We start from the raw sequence: 24,077 nt of genomic DNA, 5'->3' as shown, positions 1-24,077 counted from the left end.
CAGACAACAACATTAACGTTTTGGAGTGGCCCAGCCAGAGTCCAGACATGAATCCAATTAAGAATCTGTGGAGGGAGCTAAAGATAAGGGTGATGGCAAGAAGACCCTCCAACCTGAAAGATATGGAGCTCATTGCTAAAGATGAAAGAGCAAAAATACCTGTGCAGACATGCAATAAGTTGGTCTGCAATTATAGGAAGCGTTTTATTGCTGTAATAGCCAATAAAGGCTTTTCTATTGATTATTGAGAAGGGTATGAATAATTTTGGACTGAACACTTTTTGCTCAAATGTAAATAAAAGCTGAGAAATGTTTTTTTTCCACAATAATGCCTCTTGTACATCGTCTTATTATCTTTTGGGAGACACCTATGTCATTTCCCGTCAAAAAATTACTTGCTGGTTGAATAAAAGTAACTTTAAGTAAAAATTTGCCAGGGGTATGAATACAGCACTGTATACAACAAACTTGGAAATGTATCCTTAGGGCTCATGCACATGACCATTGTTTTTTTGTGGTCCGTTTTTCACGGAATCGTTGTTCCGTATATGAGTTTTTCTTTTAAGTCCTCTTCCGTTATGTTATTCCACAAAACATATCAGTATGGTTTCTGTATGTGTACGTTTTTTGCAGATTGGAAACGGAAACAAAAACTGTCACGGATGGTGTTACAGAAAGCCGGAACTTATAAATAAACATCCGACAGGCTTGATCACAAACTAAGGAGCATATAGGTGAGCCCTATAAAACCTCTAGAGCTCTCCCTGACTGCTATGCCCATGAAAAGGTCTTTATGGTAGACGATTGCATGCCCACGTACCTTATACTGTGTGACACCTGAAAACCCTATAATAGTGAGGGGACACGACCACCGGCTCCCCTTCACTTAATACGGACGGAGTCAGGGTCACCTAGAATCAAGCCAGCAAGGAAACACAAATAAAGGAAAAGGACTTATCTGAGGAATCAGCAGTAGCAGCCTCCAGCAGTGAATAACTCATCCAGGAAGAAGTATAAACCGCAAAGTGAGGCAGTATGGGAGGGAATATAAAGGGAGACAATTAGTGTAAAGAGGTGACAGCTGGGAGAAGGAAAGGAGATGACAAAGTGAAACCAAAACAAAGAACCTCATGCAAGAAGTAGAGAAGAACATCTAACAAACCTTCTCACAGAACTGGCGGTGACAGTAACTTATTAATCACCAAACACATGAGCAATATGGGCTGGGCATAGCATTTCTACAGTATGGATCCACAAAATACGGATGAAATACGGATGACATACGGATGTGTTCCGTGTGAGTTCTGTATTTTTTGAGGACCCATTGACTTGAATTGGGCCTCGTACCATGATTTGCACTACTTTTTTGCAGAACGGAAATACGGAAACGGAATGCATTCCATTGTTTTTTCGGACCCATTGAAGTAAATGGTTTCGCATACGGTCCGCAAAAAAACGGAAAGAAAATACGTTTGTGTGCATGAGCCCTTATAGTTCACTCAAGAGCTGCCACATAATATTTTAATGCAAAAAAGCTTAAGCCGGTTCCGGAAGATGCAGTGACAGCAAATGAACACAAGGGAGAGCTGTTGTCCCCTCAATGCTGAACAATCTTGCACTAATATACCTTAGATTAGATTGACACTTGCACGCGTTTTCACTCCTATTTGTGTATTTACTGAGCAGAATGGATTTGAAAAAGGAATGCAGTAAATGTAAAATGCAAAATGCAGTAATGAAAAGCTACAGGTATTTAGGTATTACTGAAATAAATAGTTCATTAAAAAAACAATTAATGCAATATCATTCTTTATATGCATTTCCTTGTAAAATACATACAATTGGGTCTGGAAATGGAAAACATACATGGAAATAAATTGTGAGATTGTAGCAAGAATGTGATTGCATCAGATTGCATTACAATATTGCTTCTGGTGTTTGTCCAGTGAGGTCACATAAAATCGGCATATGTACCTGAATGTGCGCCACAATATTTTTATCACAAGCAATTAAAGATGAGCGAATTTCTAAAAAATTTGATTTGGTCAGTTCGCCAAATTTTCCAAAAAGATTTGATTCGATACGAATTAATTCTTGGTGAATCACAATCACATAAAAAAATTGCTATTTCCTGGCTGCAGAACTGTGCCTTGCAGCAACAAACATAGTAAGTCTTCTGTTGTAGTAATAGTGAAATAATACTGTGAGTCAGTATGACATGCAGATTACAGGGGTTGCTCTTAGAATCACTGAACACTTCACTTGTTTGGGCAGTTACGGGGCCAAAACTGACCAAATAACTCAAGTGTAAACTCAGCCTTACAGGTCGATGTTAGCGCCAGGTATAAAGAACCGTGCAGAGGCCCAAGATCCTACTATAGTGTGAAAGATCGCACTTCTTTTACACCGTCGTCAGCTGATTCCACATAGATGTCTAGAGAACCTGTTCTATTAAACGCTTATACAAGTAGAGCCCCTCTGACAGAGTGGAGAGGGTGTGAGCAGAAAGTTTGTTTTAACGTTATTTAGCCCTACCTCTGATCAGTCAGAACAATAACCTCCCAAAAAACGGATCCTGTTTGTTGAGCATCCGCCTTCACTTGGTCACCATTTGGTCAGTAATCCATCAGTATTGCTAATGCCCAAAAAAACAAACACGTGAATGGAATATTTGCATGTCTTCTGTGTTTTGTACCCACTCCTGCTTTTGGCTACTAAATCATAAGCCAATTCTGATGGAACCATACAGGCCTTACAGCTGCTACACAGACAGGATCCGTTGTGTGTCTCATTTTTCCTTCCTTCTGACAGATCAGAAGAATGGTCAAATAAATGATGATGTCAACCAGGCCAAAAAAAGGCAAAATAGTGGCCCAGTAATGAAGTGGGGAGGCTGGGAACAGCATGAGAAGTCCACAGAGTGGCCCAATGACCTAGTGTGGAGGTGGCAGAAGCATCAGGAGACCACATAGTGGCAAGGTGACATAGTGTGGAGGTAGCAGCATGAGGAGACCACAGAGTGGCACAATGATAGAGTGTGGAGGTGGCAGCACCAGCATGAAGAGGCCACAGAGTGGCAAGGTGACATAGTGTTGAGGTAGCAGCAGCATCAGTAAACCACAGAGTGGTAAGGTGACATCGCATGGAGGTAGCAGCAGCATCAGGAGGCCACAGAGTAGCTAGGTGACATAGTGTGGAGGTGGAAGCAGCATCAGGAGACCATAGGGTGGCAAGATGACATAGTGTGGAGGTGGCAGCAGCATCAGGAGACCACAGAGTGGCAAGGTGACATAGTGTGGAGGGTGGTAGCAGCATCAGGAGACCACAGAGTGGCAAGGTAACATAGTGTGGAGGTTGCAGCAGCATTAGGAGACCACAGCATAACCCGGTGACAGAGTGGGGAGGTGGGTGGCACTAACAGTGCTCGCTGACAATGGTGGGTGTAAGAAGGAGCACTTGGCATCAGATGTGTGGCATCAGGCGGGTGGCAGCATCAGAATAGTAGCTGTGGCAGGTAGCCAGAAGAAACCGGTCTCTTTTGTCAAGGTTTGGGTGAGGCAGCATGGATGATCTAGTCTGATGCATCAGGCATTGGTGGGTGGAAATCCTGGCTGATCCACACCCGATTCATCTTGACAAAGAAAAACTGCACACTCAAGGATTATATGCAAAAAAGGAATTATTTATTTTGACAAGTCCTCCAAAAGAAGCAAAATTACAAAGAACAATTGCCAATAAATGAAATGTGACTATTTTCTTGATGTTTCGGGCACAAACGGACCTTGGCCACAAGAGTCACTAAAATAAAAAAAAGCAAATTAATGATGAGATAAATTATGGGATTAAAGTAAAGAACAATAATGTGGAAAACAAATGTATAAGGTAAGGATTAACATATAAAAGAAAACAAATGTAAAATGTAACCTGTATATAGGATAGAGGGCTGTGGCCTAGGTTGAAGCTACATTAGTGATCTAGAGCTAGAGTCATGGACAGATTATAGTGTTGAGATACAGGTGTAGATTGCCTCCTTCCAAACCTGGATAAGCCCTCCTCACCTCTTCTGCCGGCTTTTCTTCTACACCACTGAACCACCAATATACTACCTATTATACTTCAATCTATATATAACTATCTATTTATTACCCTAGGTTTGATTCTCAGCTCTTTGGCCTGATTCCATTTCAAGGTTACTTATATATTTCTCTAAAGGGACTTTTTATTTCCCTGCTATAAAGTTTATCATTGTCCTTGTATCAGTGCAGTTTCTAGGTAAAATTTCTCTCAGGGCGAGTGTCAAAAAATCTCCCCCCCCCCCATCCCATCAAAACTGCTCGATGAAATCATATAAGAAGAGTGCTTGCAACCGTCTCACCAGATATATATATATATATATATATATACACTGCTCAAAAAAATAAAGGGAACACAAACATAACACATCCTCGATCTGAGTTAATTAAATATTCTTATGAAATACATTGTTCTTTACAAAGTTGAATGTGCTGACAACAAAATCACACAAAAATAAAAAAATGGAAATCAAATTTTTCAACCCATGGAGGTCTGGATTTGGAGTCACACTCAAAATTAAAGTGGAAAAACACACTACAGGCTGAACCAACTTTGATGTAATGTCCTTAAAACAAGTCAAAATGAGGCTCAGTAGTGTGTGTGGCCTCCACCTGCCTGTATGACCTCCCTACAACGTCTGTGCATGCTCCTGATGAGGTGGGGGATGGTCTCCTGAGGGATCTCCTCCCAGACGGGCTGCACCTCAATGGGGAAGGGGCAGCTGTGTTGGGGAAGAAGATGGCTAGAAGGTTGGAGGAGTGTTTAAACTAGGGACTGGGGGGGAGGGTAATTACACTATAGAAGGGGAAGATAGTGCAGATAGAGACCGGGGACAAGGTAGTGGGACTGGGGGAGGAATGGAAGGAGGGACTAGAACAGTTCAGAAGGAAAGGTGTAGGGTAAAAAATATACATAAACCTCTCAAATGTATGTATACTAATGCCAGAAGCCTGACTAATAAAACTGGTGAACTGGAATTAGTGATGTGTGAGGAAGACTATGACATAGTGGGAATAACTGAGACATGGCTGGATGATAGCTATGACTGGGCAGTTAATGTACAAGGTTACAGTCTGTTTAGAAAGGATCGTCAAAACCGGAGAGGTGGAGGGGTCTGCCTTTATGTAAAGTCTTGTCTAAAGCCCACTCTCCGTGAAGATATAAGTGAGGGACATGAACATGTGGAGTCACTGTGGGTAGAGATACATAAAGCTAAAAACAACAATAAATTACTAATAGGAGTCTACTATAAACCACCTAATATACCAGAGTCCACAGAAAATCTACTACTAAACGAGATAGACAAGGCGGCAAATCATAATGAGGTGGTTATTATGGGGGACTTCAACTACCCAGATATAGACTGGGAAACTGAAACTTGTATATCTCATAAAGGAAACAGATTCTTGGCAATAACCAAAGACAATTATCTCTCCCAACTGGTTCAGGACCCGACGAGAGGGACGGCCATACTGGACTTAATATTAACCAATAGACCTGACAGAACAACAGACGTGCAGGTTGGGGGACACCTGGGAAATAGTGACCATAAAGTAATAACCTTCCAATTATCATTCAAAAGAGCGTTTCTACAGGGAGGAACAAAAATACCAAACTTCAAAAAAGCTAAATTTAGCCAACTAAGAGAGGCCATAGGCCTAACTAACTGGGACAAAGTCCTCAAAAATAAAAATACAGACAAAAAATGGGATATCTTTAAAAACATCCTAAAATCTCATTGTGAGAGGTACATACCGTATGGGAATAAAAGGTTAAGGAACAAAAAGAAACCAATGTGGATAAACAGAACTGTAAAGAAAGCAATAAATGACAAAAAGAAAGCATATAAAACACTAAAACAGGAGGGTAGCACGGAACCACTGAAAAACTATAAGGAAAAAAACAGAACATGTAAAAAACAAATAAAAGCGGCCAAACTAGAGACCGAGAGATTAATTGCTAAAGAGAGTAAAACTAACCCTAAAATGTTCTTCAATTATATAAATGTTAAAAAGTATAAATCTGAAGGTGTCGGCCCTTTAAAGAGTAATGAGGGGGGAGTCGCAGAGAGCGACGAGGAGAAAGCAAAGCTGTTAAATATTTTTTTCTCCAATGTATTCACTGAGGAAAATAAACTGTCAGATGAAATGCTGAATGTTGAAATAAATTCGCCATTAAAAGTGTCTTGTCTGACCCAGGAAGAAGTACAACAGCGACTTAAAAAGATCAAAATAGACAAATCGCCAGGACCGGATGGCATACACCCCCGTATCCTAAGGGAATTAAGTAATGTCATAGCCAGACCCTTATTTCTGATATTTGCGGACTCTTTACTGACAGGGAATGTCCCACAGGATTGGCGCATGGCAAATGTGGTGCCAATATTCAAAAAGGGTCCAAAAACAGAGCCTGTAAACTATAGGCCGGTAAGTTTAACATCTGGTAAACTGTTTGAAGGTTTTCTGAGAGATGCTATGTTAGAGCATCTAAATGGAAATAAGCAAATAACGCCATATCAGCATGGCTTTGTGGGAGATCGGTCATGTCAAACTAATTTAATCAGTTTCTATGAGGAGGTAAGTTCTAGACTTGACAGCGGCGAATCAATGGATGTCGTGTATCTGGACTTCTCCAAAGCATTTGACACTGTACCGCATAAAAGGTTAGTATATTGTCACGTACCGGCAGGACAGGTAGTGGATCCTCTGGACCAGAGAGGCGATGGCGCGGGTTGTACTAGAGGACCGGTTCTAAGCAGTTACTGGTCTTCACCAGAGCCCGCCGCAAAGCGGGATGGATTTGCTGCGGCGGTAACTACCAGGTCGTGTCCCCTAGTAACAACTCGACCTTTCTGGCTGGTGATATGGCGTGGTACACAGGGAGAAGGCAAGAGCGAAGTCGGATGTAGCAGCGGTCAGGGCAGGCGGCAAAGGTTCAAAGGCGAGTGGACGGTAGCAACAGGTACGGCAACAGGTAAGGCAAACTAACATAGAAAGGAACGCTTTCTCTGAGGCACAAGGCACAAAGATCCGGCAGAAAGCTGTAAATGGGCAGTGCACAGGTGCAGCCTAATTAAGTCAGCACTGCCTCTCACAACCTTAACCCTTAATAACCCCTTTGGACCAGGCACCAATCACCGGTGCACTGGTCCTTTGAATCTAAGAGTCCCGGCGCGCGCGCCCCCTAGAGAGCGAGGACGCACACGCCGAGACGCTGGAGTGCTGCCTGGGGGCATACGCTGTGAGCGCTCCGAGGCCAGCAGGGGACCCGGAGCGCTCAGCGTAACAGTACCCCCCCCTTTGGTCTCCCTCCCTTTTTGGTACCGAAGAATTTGCGGATGAGACTGCGGTCCAGGATGTTCTCCTCCGGCTCCCATGACCTCTCCTCAGGACCGCAGCCCTCCCAGTCGACCAAAAAAAATATTTTCCCCCGGGAGATCTTGGTCGCCAAGATCTCCTTGACAGAGAATATATCGGAGGTACCGGCGACAGGGGTGGGAGAAACAAGCTTGGGAGAAAAACGGTTAAAGACAGCAGGTTTAAGAAGGGAGACATGGAAGGAGTTATGGATTCGGAGGGAGGGAGGAAGATGGAGCTGATAAGAAACTTGATTGATACGACTCTTGATTTTATAGGGTCCCAAGAAACAAGGGCCCAACTTGTAACTTGGGACCCTAAATCGGATGTACCTAGAGGAGAGCCACACCTTGTCACCCCGGGCGAAATTCCGGTGGAGATCTGCGTCTCTTGTCAGCTTGAACCTTCATACGGGCGGAAGCTCTGAGGAGAGCAGCATGGGTTTCTCGCCAGATGGAGGAAAAATCCTGTACAAGACTGTCAACGGCAGGTACAGAAGAAGGAGTGGGAGACTGCGGCAGAGGTGGAAGAGGATGACGGCCGAAAACTACAAAGAAAGGAGACTTGTTAGAGGCAGAGGATTGTTTGTAGTTGTAGGAGAACTCCACCCAGGGAAGTAGATCAGCCCAGTCGTCATGGCGTGAGGATACAAAGTGACGCAGATAGTCACCTAAAATCTGGTTCACCCGTTCTACTTGGCCGTTAGACTGAGGATGGTACGAAGAAGAAAAGTCCAATTTGATCCCGAGCTGAGCACATAGAGCCCTCCAGAATTTGGAGACGAATTGTACCCCACGATCCGAGACAATATGTTTGGGAAGGCCATGGAGACGGAAGATGTGTTGGAAAAATTGTTTGGCCAACATGGGTGCAGAGGGTAGACCGGGCAGGGGTACAAAGTGAGCCATCTTGGAGAAGCGATCCACCACGACCCAAATAACGGACTTGCCATGGGAGGAGGGAAGATCTGTAATAAAGTCCATGGCGATGTGAGACCAGGGAACTTCAGGAACAGGTAGAGGCAAGAGGAGACCCGCTGGTTTCTGGCGAGGCGATTTATCCCGGGCGCAAATCATACAGGCCTGGACGAAGTCCGAGACATCTTTCTCCAGAGAAGGCCACCAGTACCTTTGGGAGACTAGTTGGAGAGACTTTAGCACCCCTGGATGACCGGCAAAAGGGGAGGCGTGGCCCCACTTGAGGATTCGCAGCCGCTGACGTGGAGGTACGTAGGATTTGCCAGGAGGAAGAAGGCGGAGGTCCACGGGAGCGACTGTAATAAGGCGTTCTGGAGGGATAATATATTGAGGTGTTAACTCGTCGCCCACCACATCAGAGGAGCGAGACAGAGCATCTGCCCTAATGTTCTTACAAGCCGGACGGAAATGGATCTCAAAGTTAAAGCGGGCGAAGAACAGAGACCAACGAGCCTGACGGGGATTTAATCTCTGAGCAGACTGGAGATAAGCCAGGTTCTTGTGGTCCGTGAAGATGTACACAGGATGTGTGGCCCCCTCGAGTAAATGTCTCCATTCCTCCAGTGCCAATTTAAAAGCCAGCAGTTCCCTGTCCCAAATGGAGTAATTTCTCTCTGCGGAAGAGAATGTTTTTGAAAAGAAGCCACAAGTTGAAGTTTTGCCCCGGGAAGACTTCTGGGTGAGGACAGCTCCGGCTCCCACCGAGGAGGCATCCACTTCAAGAGAGAAGGGCTTGGTGGAATCTGGTCTAGAGAGAATGGGTGCAGAGGCAAAGGCGGATTTCAGGGACTGGAAGGCTTCCTCGGCTTGGGAAGGCCAGGATTTCGGGGGTTAGCTCCTTTTCTAGTGAGAGCCACGATAGGAGCTACCAGAGTGGAATAGTGAGGGATGAATTGCCTGTAGTAATTCGCAAAGCCCAGAAATCTTTGTATGGCTCGGAGGCCAGAGGGACGTGGCCAATCCAGAACCGCCGAGAGTTTGGCTGGGTCCATTTGAAGTCCTTGGGCTGAGATAATGTATCCCAGGAAAGGCAGGGAGGTCCGTTCAAAAAGACATTTTTCAAGTTTAGCGTACAGGCGATTTCTCCTAAGACGAGTAAGAACTTGTTGCACATGGACCCGGTGTTGATCCAAATTGGAGGAAAAGATGAGGATATCATCCAGGTATACGACCACGCAGATGTAAAGTAAGTCCCTGAAAATGTCATTGACGAATTCCTGGAAGACAGCAGGTGCGTTGCAGAGGCCGAAGGGCATCACCAAATACTCAAAATGGCCGTCCCTTGTGTTAAAGGCGGTCTTCCATTCGTCTCCCTCACGGATACGGATCAGATTATAGGCCCCTCGAAGGTCCAATTTAGTAAAGATCTTAGCCCCTCGGAGACGATCAAATAGCTCAGAGATTAGAGGCAGAGGGTAACGGTTCTTGATGGTAATTTTATTAAGACCTCTGTAGTCAATGCAGGGGCGGAGGGAGCCGTCTTTTTTTGTCACGAAGAAAAAACCGGCCCCAGCAGGAGAAGAAGATTTTCTTATGAATCCTCTCTGTAGGTTCTCATGTATATAGTCGGACATGGCAAGAGTCTCAGGAGGAGAGAGAGGATAAATTCTGCCCCGAGGTGGAGTAGAACCGGGTATCAGGTCGATCGGGCAATCATAGGATCGGTGAGGAGGAAGAACCTTAGCTTGTTTCTTGCAGAAGACATCCGTGAAGGAATGGTATGGCTTGGGCAGCCCAGAAGGCGGAGAAACTTGCGGGTTCTGTTTGACCAGAGCAGGCTTGAGACAGCGGTCCGAACAGGAGGAGCCCCAACGCAGGATCTCACCGGTGGACCAATTCAGGACAGGACTATGACGTTGAAGCCACGGCAGACCCAGGAGGAGTTCGGAGGAACAGAAGGGAAGGACAAAGAACTCTAAAGTCTCGGTATGAAATATTCCGATGTCCATCTGCAGAGGCTGGGTACGGAACTGCACGGTGGCAGAGAGTCTCTCACCGTTAACAGTAGAGATGAAAAACGGCTTGGGTAGATGGATTACTGGAATACGGTACTTGTCAACCAAGGAGGCGTGAATGAAGTTGCCAGCTGAACGGGAATCCAAGAAGGCGGCTGCAGAGAAAGAGGACTTGGAAGAGATGATCAGCTGCACGGGTATGATGAGACGTGGAGAGGAAGAATCCACACCTAGCAACGCCTCTTCCACGCTTACTAGGTGCGAGCGTTTCCCGAACGCGGTGGACGGAGAGGACAATCTCTAAGGAAGTGCTCGGTACTGGCACAGTTCTCGTTTCTGCGGCGGCTTCGTTCTTGCGGAGTCAAGCGTGACCGATCCACCTGCATGGCTTCCGCGGCGGAAAACCCAGTAGCGGGTTGAGGTGGATGCGGAAAAACGGGAGCCAGACGAGGAAAGCGTCTAGGACGAGCTTTTTCCTTTTCAAGGAGGAGTTCCTCTTGTCTTTTAGCGAAACGTTTGTCTATCCTAGTGGCCAGCAAGATGAGGTGTAGGAAGAGTGGAAGGAAGCTCACGTGCAGCCAGAACGTCCTTTACTTCACTGTTAAGTCCTTTCTTGAAGGTGGCGCAAAGGGCTTCATTGTTCCAGTTCAGCTCAGAGGCCAGGGTGCGGAACTGAATGGCATAGTCACCCACGGAAGAACCTCGTTGGGTCAAATTTAGCAAGGCAGTCTCTGCGGAGGTAACCCGGGCAGGCTCTTCAAAAACATTCCGGAACTCTAGGCAGAAGCTCTGGACGGAAGTGGTGGCAGGATCTGCGCGGTCCCATAGTGGTGTAGCCCAGGCCAGAGCCTTCCCGGACAGTAAACTGAGAATAAAGGCTACCTTGGCTCGCTCAGAAGGAAACTGGTCGGACAGGAGCTCGAGGTGGAGAGAGCACTGCGACAAGAACCCACGGCACTGCTTAGGATCTCCGTCATATTTGTCTGGTAGGGACAAACGGATTCTGGAACCGCTGGTAACTGCAGGCGGAGGTGATGCAGCAGGAGCAGACGGAGGAGCTGGCTGTTGCAGAGAAGGCAGGAGCTGCTGCAACATAGCGGTCAACTGGGCCAGCTGTTGACCCTGCTGGGCCACAATGGTGGTGAGGTCCTCCAGGCTTGGCAGGGGAACATCACCGGGATCCATGGCCGGATCTTACTGTCACGTACCGGCAGGACAGGTAGTGGATCCTCTGGACCAGAGAGGCGATGGCGCGGGTTGTACTAGAGGACCGGTTCTAAGCAGTTACTGGTCTTCACCAGAGCCCGCCGCAAAGCGGTGGTAACTACCAGGCGGCGGTAACTACCAGGTCGTGTCCCCTAGTAACAACTCGACCTCTCTGGCTGGTGATATGGCGTGGTACACAGGGAGAAGGCAAGAGCGAAGTCGGACGTAGCAGCGGTCAGGGCAGGCGGCAAAGGTTCAAAGGCGAGTGGACGGTAGCAACAGGTACGGCAACAGGTAAGGCAAACTAACATAGAAAGGAACGCTTTCTCTGAGGCACAAGGCACAAAGATCCGGAAGAAAGCTGTGGGAGGAGAAGGTATAAATGGGCAGTGCACAGGTGCAGCCTAATTAAGTCAGCACTGCCTCTCACAACCTTAACCCTTAATAATCCCTTTGGACCAGGCACCAATCACCGGTGCACTGGTCCTTTGAATCTAAGAGTCCCGGCGCGCGCGCCCCCTAGAGAGCGAGGACGCACACGCCGAGACGCTGGAGTGCTGCCTGGGGGCATATACGCTGTGAGCGCTCCGAGGCCAGCAGGGGACCCGGAGCGCTCAGCGTAACATATATAAAATGAGAATGCTCGGACTTGGAGAAAACGTCTGTAAGTGGGTAAGTAACTGGCTCAATGATAGAAAACAGAGGGTGGTTATTAACGGTACATACTCAGATTGGGTCACTGTCACTAGTGGAGTACCTCAGGGGTCAGTATTGGGCCCTATTCTCTTCAATATATTTATTAATGATCTTGTAGAAGGCTTGCATAGTAAAATATCAATTTTCGCAGATGACACTAAACTGTGTAAAGTAATTAACACTGAAGAGGACAGTATACTACTACAGAGGATCTGGATAGATTGGAGGCTTGGGCAGATAAGTGGCAGATGAGGTTTAACACTGACAAATGTAAAGTTATGCACATGGGAAGGAATAATGCAAGTCACCCATACATACTAAATGGTAAAACACTCGGTAACACTGACATGGAAAAGGATCTAGGAATTTTAATAAACAGCAAACTAAGCTGCAAAAAACAGTGTCAGGCAGCTGCTGCCAAGGCCAATAAGATAATGGGTTGCATCAAAAGGGGCATAGATGCCCGTGATGAGAACATATTCCTACTACTTTACAAATCACTGGTCAGACCACACATGGAGTACTGTGTACAGTTCTGGGCTCCTGTGAACAAGGCAGACATAGCAGAGCTGGAGAGGGTCCAGAGGAGGGCAACTAAAGTAATAACTGGAATGGGGCAACTACAGTACCCTGAAAGATTATCAAAATTAGGGTTATTCACGTTAGAAAAAAGACGACTGAGGGGAGATCTAATTACTATGTATAAATATATCAGGGGGCAGTACAGAGATCTATCCCATCATCTATTTATCCCCAGGACTGTGACTGTGACGAGGGGACATCCTCTGCGTTTGGAGGAAAGAAGGTTTGTACACAAACATAGAAAAGGGTTCTTTACGGTAAGAGCAGTGAGACTATGGAACTCTCTGCCTGGGGAGGTGGTGATGGTGAGTACAATAAAGGAATTCAAGAGGGGCCTGGATGTATTTCTGGAGTGTAATAATATTACAGGCTATAGCTACTAGAGAGGGGTCGTTGATCCAGGGAGTTATTCTGATTGCCTGATTGGAGTCGGGAAGGAATTTTTTATTCCCCTAAAGTGAGGAAAATTGGCTTCTACCTCACAGGGTTTTTTTTGCCTTCCTCTGGATCAACTTGCAGGATGACAGGCCGAACTGGATGGACAAATGTCTTTTTTCGGCCTTATGTACTATGTTACTATGTTAGATCTGGACTAAAGCATCTGCCAACTCCTGGACAGTCTGTGGTGCAACGTGACGTTGGTGGATAGAGCGAGACATGATGTCCCAGGTGTGCTCAATTGGATTCAGGTCTGGGGAACGGGCGGGCCAGTCCATAGCATCAATGCCTTCGTCTTGCAGGAACTGCTGACACACTCCAGCCACATGAGGTCTAGCATTGTCTTGCATTAGGAGGAACCCAAGGCCAACCGCACCAGCATATGGTCTCACAAGGGGTCTGAGGATCTCATCTCAGTACCTAATGGCAGTCAGGCTACCTCTGGCGAGCTCATGGAGGGCTGTGCGGCCCTCCAAAGAAATGCCACCCCACACCATTACTGACCCAATGCCAAACCGGTCATGCTGGAGGAAGTTGCAGGCAGCAGAACGTTTTCCACAGCGTCTCCAGACTCTGTCACGTCTGTCACATGTGCTCAATGTGAACCTGCTTTCATCTGTGAAGAGCACAGGGCGCCAGTGGCGAATTTGCCAATCTTGGTGTTCTCTGGCAAATGCCAAACGTCCTGCACGGTGTTGGGCTGTAAGCACAACCCCCACCTGTGGATGTCGGGCCCTCATATCACCCTCATGGAGTCTGTTTCTGACCGTTTGAGCAGACACATGTGGACTGCTGGAGGTCATTTTGCAGGGCTCTGGCAGTGCTCCTCCTGTTCCTCCTTGCACAAAGGCAGAGGTAGCGGTCCTGCGTCTGGGTTGTTGCCCTCCTACGGCCTCCTCCACATCTCCTGATGTACTGGCCTGTCTCCTGGTAGCGCCTCCATGCTCTGGACACTACGCTGACAGACACAGCAAACCTTCTTGCCACAGCTCGCATTGATGTGCCATCCTGGATAAGCTGCACTACCTGAGCCACTTGTGTGGGTTGTAGACTCCGTCTCATGCTACCACTAGAGTGAAAGCACCGCCAGCATTCAAAAGTGACCAAAACATCAGCCAGAAAGCATAGGAACTGAGAAGTGGTCTGTGGTCACCACCTGCAGAACCACTCCTTTATTGGGGGTGTCTTGCTAATTGCCTATAATTTTATAATTTCCACCTGTTGTCTATCCCATTTGCACAACAGCATGTGAAATTGATTGTCACTCAGTGTTGCTTCCTAAGTGGACAGTTTGATTTCACAGAAGTGTGATTGACTTGGAGTTACATTGTGTTGTTTAAGTGTTCCCTTTATTTTTTTGAGCAGTGTATATATATACTATATATATATATATATATATAATATATATATATACACACACAGTACAGACCAAAAGTTTGGACACACCTTCTCATTCAAAGAGTTTTCTTTATTTTCATGACTATGAAAATTGTAGATTCACACTGAAGGCATCAAAACTATAAATTAACACATGTGGAATTATATACATAACAAACAAGTGTGAAACAACTGAAAATATGTCATATTCTAGGTTCTTCAAAGTAGCCACCTTTTGCTTTGATTACTGCTTTGCACACTCTTGGCATTCTCATGATGAGCTTCAAGAGGTAGTCCCCTGAAATGGTTTTCACTTCACAGGTGTGCCCTCTCAGGTTTAATAAGTGGGATTTCTTGCCTTATAAATGGGGTTGGGGACCATCAGTTGCGTTGAGGAGAAGTCAGGTGGATACACAGCTGATAGTCCTACTGAATAGACTGTTAGAATTTGTATTATGGCAAGAAAAAAGCAGCTAAGTAAAGAAAAACGAGTGGCCATCATTACTTTAAGAAATGAAGGTCAGTCAGTCAGCCGAAAAAATTGGGAAAACTTTGAAAGTAAGGGCTATTTGACCATGAATGAGAGTGATGGGGTGCTGCGCCAGATAACCTGGCCTCCACAGTCACCGGACCTGAACCCAATCGAGATGGTTTGGGGTGAGCTGGACCGCAGAGTGAAGGCAAAAGGGCCAACAAGTGCTAAGCATCTCTGGGAACTCCTTCAAGACTGTTGGAAGACCATTTCAGGGGACTACCTCTTGAAGCTCATCAAGAAAATGCCAAGAGTGTGCAAAGCAGTAATCAAAGCAAAAGGTGGCTACTTTGAAGAACCTAGAATATGACATATTTTCAGTTGCTTCACACTTGTTTGTTATGTATATAATTCCACATGTGTTAATTCATAGTTTTGATGCCTTCATAGTCATGAAAATAAAGAAAACTCTTTGAATGAGAAAGTGTGTCCAAACTTTTGGTCTGTACTGTATATATATATATATATTATTATTATTTTTTGCTTATCACAAAAATTTATTGAGAGCAAAATAAAATCATAAATTACTGCTTAAACTGCTAAAAGTCGCAGGCAGAGTGGAGGTTACACCATGCCGGACAATATAACCTCTGTGCCATGCTGTACAATAAACAGTATAACCCCTACACAGTGTAGAGGTATACTGTATATTGTGTGTGGCACAGTGTAGAGGTATACTGTATATTGTGTGGCACAGTGTATGCTATATGTGTATAACATAAACATACTCCACATGAAAACCTACAGTTACTTGGCTTGGCCCTTGGGGATCTCGGACACCACTTCAACACTTTGGCCAGGGCTCGGTGGAGCTGATGTTGTGCTTTACCCTAATGAGAAATATTTCATAATAAGGATTTGGAGAAGGGGCAGGGGGTAGCAGAGCAGGGAGAAGCTGGTGCATGCTACTAGGGGGGGTCATAGCCATGGGGGAGTAATAAAGCCCACCATAATGCCCCCCCAGTAGAAATAATTCCCCTTATAATGTGCAAAAAATACCCCCTTGTAATTCCCCCAGTTGAGCTAATGTTCCCATAATGTGCCAATAATAAAATACACCTTCTTAGTGCCCCGGTTAGTTGAACCCCATAGTGCTCCTCTCCCCCCCTTCCCCATAGTACCCACCATAATGTGTCCCAGTATAAAATGGCCCTGTACAGAGCCCACATATAAAATACCCCTTCTTTTTAGCCTCAGTAGATGCCCCCATAGTGCCACCCAATAATGTGCCCGTAAGATGTGCCCCCATAGATGCCCCCTAATCCTGTGCCAGTAAGATGTGTCCCCCATAGATGCCCCCAATCATGTGCTAGTAATAAGAGCCCCCCACCATCATGTGCTAGTAGCCAGAGTGCCCTCCTATCATGTGCCAGTAGCCCCCTTATGTGCCAGTCGCCCCCCTATCAGTGCCAGTCGCCCCCCTTATGTGCCAGTAGCCGCCTATCATGTGCCAGTAGCCCCCCTTATGTGCCAGTAGCCGCCCTTATGTGCCAGTAGCCCCCTTATGTGCCAGTAGTCACCCTTATGTGCCAGTAGTCCCCCTTATGTGCCAGTAGTCGCCCCTATCATGTGCCAGTAGTCCCCCCTATCATGTGCCAGTAGCCCCCTTATGTGCCAGCAGCCCCCCTTATGTGCCAGCAACCCCCCTTATGTGCCAGTAGCTCCCCCTTATGTGCCAGTAGTCCACTTTTTGTGCCAGTAGTCCCCCTTATGTGCCATTATTCCCCCTATTATGTGCCAGTAGCCCCCCTTATGTGCCAGTAGCCCCCCCTATCATGTGCCAGTAGTCCCTATCATGTGCCAGTAGTCCCCTTATGTGCCAGTAGCTCCCCTTATGTGCCATTAGCCCCCCTTATGTGCCATTAGTCCCCTATCATGTGCCAGTAGTCCCACTTATGTGCCAGTAGTCCCCCCTTATGTGCCAGTAGCCCCCCTTATGTGCCAGTAGTTGCCCTATCATGTGCCAGTAGCCCCCCCTTATGTGCCAGTAGCCCCTATCATGTGCCAGTAGCCCCCCTATCATGTGCCAGTAGCTCCCCTTATGTGCCAGCAGCCCCCCTTATGTGCCAGTAGTCCCCCTTATGTCTGTGCCAGCCCAGTTGCCCCCCTTATGTGCCAGCAGACCCCCTTATGTGCCGTTATTATAATTTGTACATATATATGAAAAAAATAAATAAACTTATACTTACCTCCTCCAGGATGCGATGCAGGCCTCTTCCGGCCTGTGTCCCGCGCTGGCTTAGGCCGGCAGCCTATCAGAGGAACAGGGAGGGGACACACCTCTCCCTCGCCTGCCGGGCTGCCGCAGCACAGACTTTTGTATCACCGTCCTGAGGACGGCAATACAGATGACTATAGAGATGAGTGAGCGCTTCCACAATGGAAGCGCATCGCTCATCTCCTGCTGTGCCCTGCTGACGCGGGTGGCGCCCCCCCCTTCTGACAGCGCCCTGGGCGGCCACCCGGCCCGCCCGGTCCAAGAAACGGCCCTGCCTTGTATATATCCTTACTATAAGATTTATCCCTTGTCCTTTTGTATATCTTCATGTTTAATGGTTGTCTCCATGTTTAAAAGTAGTCTGCTCCATGTATGTTTCCTAGTTTACCTTATTTATGTTTCCCACATTACCACCATAAGTTACTATTAAGTGCTCCTATGTTTCATCACGCTGTGCCCCCGAGACATTGTCAGGCAATCTACACATGTATCTGAACACTATAATCTATCCATGACTCTAGCTCTGAATCACTAATGTAGCTCCAACCTAGGCCACAGCCCTCTATCCTATATTACAGGTTACATTTGTTTTCTTTTATATGTTAATCCTTACCTTATACATTTGTTTTCCACATTATTGTTCTTTACTTCAATCCCATAATTTCGCTCATCATTAATTTGCTCTTTTTTCTTTTAGTGACTCTTGTGACCAAGATCCGTTTGTGACTGAAACGTCGAGAAAATAGTCACATTTCAATTATTGGCAATTGTTCTTTGTAATTTTGCTTCTTTTGGAGGACTTGTCAAAATAAATAATTCCTTTTTTGCATAAAATCCTTGAGTGTGCGGTGGTTTTCCTTTTCATTTAAGTTTGGATTATATCCACTCCACTGAAGCACATCATCATTTGGACAGTTGCAGCCACAAATCCAGTTTGGCTGCCCAGTAGTCCAGCGGATCTTCAATGATGGCTGGCAGGGTGCACTCCAAGTATGCCACCACCTGTTGGTTCAGGTTCTGCTCTATGTCTAGCTGCTGGTAAGTAGTTTCTTCACTATGTGGGTGAAGAAAACTGCTAATCAGCGACTCTAGACTCAAGCTGCTGCTGATGGAGCTGGTACTGCTCCTGCCCCCCTCCCCCAGCAGCCATGGCAGTGGAACGTGAGCGCAGAGGGACCCCCTGGTCAGACCTGCGAGAGGATGGACGATGGGGCAGATAGGCAGCGGGCAACTGACTACATAGGATGTCTGTATATATTAGTTCAGTTTGTCCTCCCTCTCAGCGGGTGTAAAAAATGCCACCATTTTGGACTGGTAGCTAGGGTCTAACATGGTGGAGAGCCAGAATTCATCCCTTTGCTGAATGGTGACAATTTGGCTGTCACTACGCAAGCAAGTGAGCATGCATCGGGCCATTTGTGCAAGGTACTCGGAGGGACTCCTTCCCTCCATCTCCACTGCATACTGCCACAGTGTGTCTGAGTCATCTGCCTCGTCTTCCTCATCACCCTCTTGCTCCTCCGGATGCTCCTCCTCTCCTGTCACATGTGTAGAAAAACCACCCATTTCGCTACACATTGCTTGTGCTCCAATGTCCTCCTCCTCCAGTCAGCCCCCACCGGGCTCATGTGCCGTAATATGTAGGTTCCATGTCTCCAGTCCCTGACCCAGCCAGATTTACCAGCATCTTTTCTAGGATATGAATCAATGGAATAACGTTGTGTTTATCTCGTAGCTCCTGGCGACTGACAAATAAAGTAGCCTCCTCAAAGGGCATGAAAAACGGCAGATGTGTCATGCATGAGCTGCCACTTACTAACATGAAAGTTACACAGGGGAGTACCTCTGTCCACCTGTATCATCAAGAAATCGTTTATGGCCTTTCTCTGTTCGTACAGTCAGTCCCAACATATGGAGGGTGGAATTCCAATGGGTGGAAACGTCGCACATCGACCTATGTTGGGGGACGCAGTTCTGCCGCTGTAGCTCAAAGAGGGTGTGCTTGGTGGTGTACGAGTGGCTAAAGTGCATGCAAAGTTTCCTGGCCATTTTTAGGATGTCTTGACAACTAGATTGAACATTGTGCCATGCAGGGAGGCATGGCTCAGTCCTCGTTGATGTAGCACTGACACCATGTTCTTCCTGTTGTCGGTCACCAATGTTTCCAATTTTGAGTTGTTGCAGAGAAACCCAGGATTCGAATTCTTGATGAGGACATGGAGTAGTTCCTCGTTGTATAAGAAGACCGCACTGCTGCTTACTCCTCTGAGCCTCCTCTTTTTTCGGTACAGAGCAAAAATCTGTCATGGAATGGACTGTCCTCTAGTATCTCGTACTCGCTGTATAGTGGACCTGAGCCCACACCATATAGTACTTCTCTGGCTGAGGGAACAGAAAAGGATAGAGGCAGGTTGAGGACAGGTGATGGCACAGGGCCTGCTCCTGGGTCATGCCAACTAAGGCCTCTTTCACACGGGAAAAACCGCTAGAGTAGGCACACAATTGCAGTCAGTTTTGACTGCAATTGCCTTCCGATGTTCAGTTGAATGTGGTACCCAGACCCGAACCCCGGACTTCTTCACTGAAGTTCGGGTTGGGTTAGGTGTTCTATTCATTTTATTATTTTCCCTTATAACATGGTTACAAGGGAAAATAATAGCATTCTTAATACTGAATGCTTACTAAAAAGTGGTTTAGGGGGTTAAATTTTTTTTAACTCACTCATCCTCTTGTTCGCACAGCCGGCATGTCTTCTATCAGGGACCTGCAAAAGGAACTGATGACGTAATCGCGCTCACCACGTGGTGAGCATGGTGACATCAGTGCAGGTCCTGCTGAATGAAGATAGAGATCCTTCTATGGCGATGTCCACTAGCGCCATATTCTTTTGCATTGTGCCGAACTTTGACCCATGATACATCCATCAGGTGGGACAGGACAGCCAATTGAGATGTTTCAACACATGGAAACACCCCCCACCTCTATCAAAGAACCCGATATGGCAGCCATTTTACATTCTGTGTTTTGCCAGTGTAGGGAGAGGTTGCTTTGTGGAGTCAGGGAAAGGCTGTTAGGGACACCAAACGCTAGCTAATAGGGCCACAAAAGTTCTTTTAAGGACTGGTATAAGTGTGCTATCTATAGGTGTGATATACTGAGGGGTGTGATATACTTAAAGTAGATGATTGTGCATTTGTATTGTGCAGCAATTGTGTGCGGTTCTGCTGCGATACCGCAGCTATATAGATTGACAAACACTATTGGAACAACTAATTGCAACTGGTGTGATATACCTGTTGCTCCAAAAAAAAAACAGATTGAGGGGGTGTGATAAACCTATAATTTACTTTTTTTAACATAGAAAGTATATAGTGTATTTGAATTGTGCAGGAGTTGTGTGCGATTCTGCTGCGATAACGCAGCTATATAGAGGGACAAGTGCTATTGGAACAACTATTTCCAACGGGTGTGATATACCTGTGGCCCCCCAAAAAACTGATTGAGGGGGTGATATACCTTCTTCCACAAAATATTGATTGAGGGCTGTGATATACCTGTTGCCCCAAATAAACAGGGTGGTGTGATGTAACTGTTGTGGCAAAGAAAATAATTGTGGGGTCTGATATACCTGCTTCCACAAAATACTGATTAAGCGGTTTGATATACCTGATTCCACCAAACATTGATTGAGGGCTGCAATATACCTGCTTCCACAAAATACTGATTAAGGGGTTCGATATGCCTGTTTCCGCAAATTTTGATTGAGGCCTGCGATATACCTGCTTCCCACAAAATACTGATTAAGGGGTTTGATATACCTGCTTCCACAAAATACTGATTGAGGGCTGCAATATACCATGTTTCCACCAAATATTGATTGAGGCATGCAATATACCTGCTTCCACAAAATACTGATTATGGGGTTTGATATACTTGCTTCCACAAAATACTAATTGAGGGCTACGATATACCTGCTTCCACAAATACTGATTAAGGGGTTTGATATACCTGCTTTCACAAAATACTGATTGAGGGCTGCGATATACCTGCTCCACAAAATACTCATTAAGGGTTTGATATACCTAATTCCACAAAATACTGATTGAGGGCAGCGATAAACCTCCTTCCACAAATACTGCTCTTCTCTAGGGACTTAGACACAGGGTCATTTTTAAAATGACAGGCAAGGAAGAGGCAGGCCATTCCGCAGGGGTGGTAGGGGTCGGGCAGGATGCACCAGGCCGGAGCCTAAGTGGAAAGTTGAAGAAGGCACGTGCAATTACTTCAAAGGGCGCACCAGAGTTGGTTGAGTGGCTCACTCACCCTTCCTCTTCTGAACACTCTTAATCCTCTCTATCTGCAGCCTCCTCACTCTCTGCTGTGTGCACCCCCCAAATACACCACCACCATAGCTCCTCCACTCAAGTCAGCGGAATTATTTTCCCATCTATTCCCAGACCTTACCGATGCGCAGCAATTCTTGACATCGATGATGGAAGAGGTAACAACGTCCGCCACCCAGCGGTCTGACGACAGTACCAGATCAGCCCAAGGAGGGAGGTCCCCGCTGGTTGCTGCCTACTCCGAGATCTCAAATGTCAGTGGTGGTGATGGTGACGATGATGATATGTTGATGGATGTCACGTGGGTGCCCAAAAGAGAGGAAGAGGAGGGAGTTGAGAGGGAGAAATGGAGCAGCAGAGAGGGAGGAGAAGGAGGAGAGCAGGCAGAGCTTGCAGGGCACAGAGGCAAAAAGCAGAATGTAAATGTATCTGGAGCGAGCCATCTACCATGCACGGTCACTTCTGGCGCTCCCAGGACGCTGGCACATGGCTCCGCAGTGTGGGCTTTTTTTAACGTGTCAGCTTCTCACAATAGTGCTGCCATCTGCAGCCTGTGCTTTCAACGCATAAGTCGCGGTAAGCCCAACACTCACCTAGGGACGACCGCCTTAAGAGGCACCTGGCCTCCCATCACCGAGCCCAGTGGGAGCAACGCCATCAGAACCCACAAAGCCACACTCCCGGAACTCAACGTCCTGCCCTTTTCTCCTTCTCCTTCTCTCTCCTCCATTTGTCCTCACTCTACTTTCCACCATGCCGTTCTTGCGTTCATCTGGCAGAAGGCAAGCTTTCGTGGCCCAAATGTTCGAGCGTAAAAAGTTGATGACGCCAGATAACCATCTTGCCCAATGGCTGACTGCTGGCTTGTCGGAACTGCTAGCCCGCCAACTACTGCCTTATAAACTGGTGGACTCTGAGGCCTTTAGAAAATTTGTGGTCATTGGCACACCGCAATGGAAGGTCCCTGAAGGAAATATTCTCCCAGAAGGGCAAGTGAATATATCTCTGGCACACAGTGTCGGTGCCCAAGATACATCTGACCACAGACACGTGGTCCTAGCAAACATGGGCAGGAAGGTACATAACTATTACTGCCACTGGGTGCACCTTCTGACGGCCATCAAGCAAGTAACCCGTGGCTTCCCGTGTGGATTTGGTGTTGCAGCCAATGATTGCATGCAGGCCGACCTCTTCTCCTCTTCCTACTCCATCCTCCTTCTCCTCCTTGGCTGACTCCTCCTTTTCCACTGCTAACTGCCTCTTCCGCTGTGGCACCCAATCTCCACAGAACCTATTCGAGGTCCCAGGTGAGACATTGCCTTGCTGTGCTGCAGCTGTTGTGCCTGGAAGCCAAGAGCCACACCGGTCCTGCACTGCTTTCAGCTCTGCAGTCAAAGGCCGATCAGTGGCTAACCCGCTCAATTAGACAGTTGGTAAAGTGGTGTGCGAGAATGGTGCCAATCTGCTGAAGCATGCAGGACTTCTGCAGCCATTTGATGAGATGACCAAACTGGACAGTCGCAGCCAGGGCGCCATCAGTAACATCGTACCTTACGCCTTCTTTCTGGAGCGTGCATTGCGTTGTGTCATTGATCAAGCAGTCGAGGAGCAGGAAGATGAGGAAGTCACAATGCTAAATGATTCCCGGGGGGGGGGGGGGGGCTACTCCATCTGAGACAATTTGTCACGAGTTGGAGGTCCCAGGAGAGACCACCGCGTCGTCAAGCAATAAACAAACAGAAATCAGGTACAGACACATAAGAGTTATTGCACAAACGACGCGGTGGTCTCTCCTGGGACCTCCAACTCGTGACAGAATGAACAAGTAGGGAAACCCACAGAGCACAGACAGACACGGATCCCATGGGTCAGCAGCATGGGGAGAGAGAGTACAAACCAGGAGCAGGACAGGACAACACACACCAGGAGAGCTGACACAGAACTGAGGAACCTCAGCCTTATAACATGGGTGCAGCAGAGAGACCACACCCATGACCACACCCATGGAGGAGACAGAGGATTAACTCCTAATAGGCACACAGGGGAGTTAACTCATAAAGAACCACAAAATGACACAGGAACGGAACTTCAGTGAGTAACGCCGAACGAGCAAGGACGGAAGGTCACAGCCAGCGATAGTGCCTCAAAGCCCCCCTCTCCTCCCAAACAGAAAGGGAAGAAGTGGGGCAACAACCCAAACAGAACCAGGCAAGGGGGACAGAAATCAAAGGGGTGACGAGGTACAAGGGCAGAACACACACGACGACCGCAACCAGCCCAACCCCTGAAAACCAGCCTACACGGAGGTTCCGCAGCCAGTACG

Source organism: Bufo bufo, chromosome 5, assembly GCF_905171765.1.
Source record: "Bufo bufo chromosome 5, aBufBuf1.1, whole genome shotgun sequence".
Taxonomy (NCBI): Eukaryota; Metazoa; Chordata; class Amphibia; order Anura; family Bufonidae; genus Bufo; species Bufo bufo.
Note: the sequence above shows the minus strand (reverse complement) of the source record.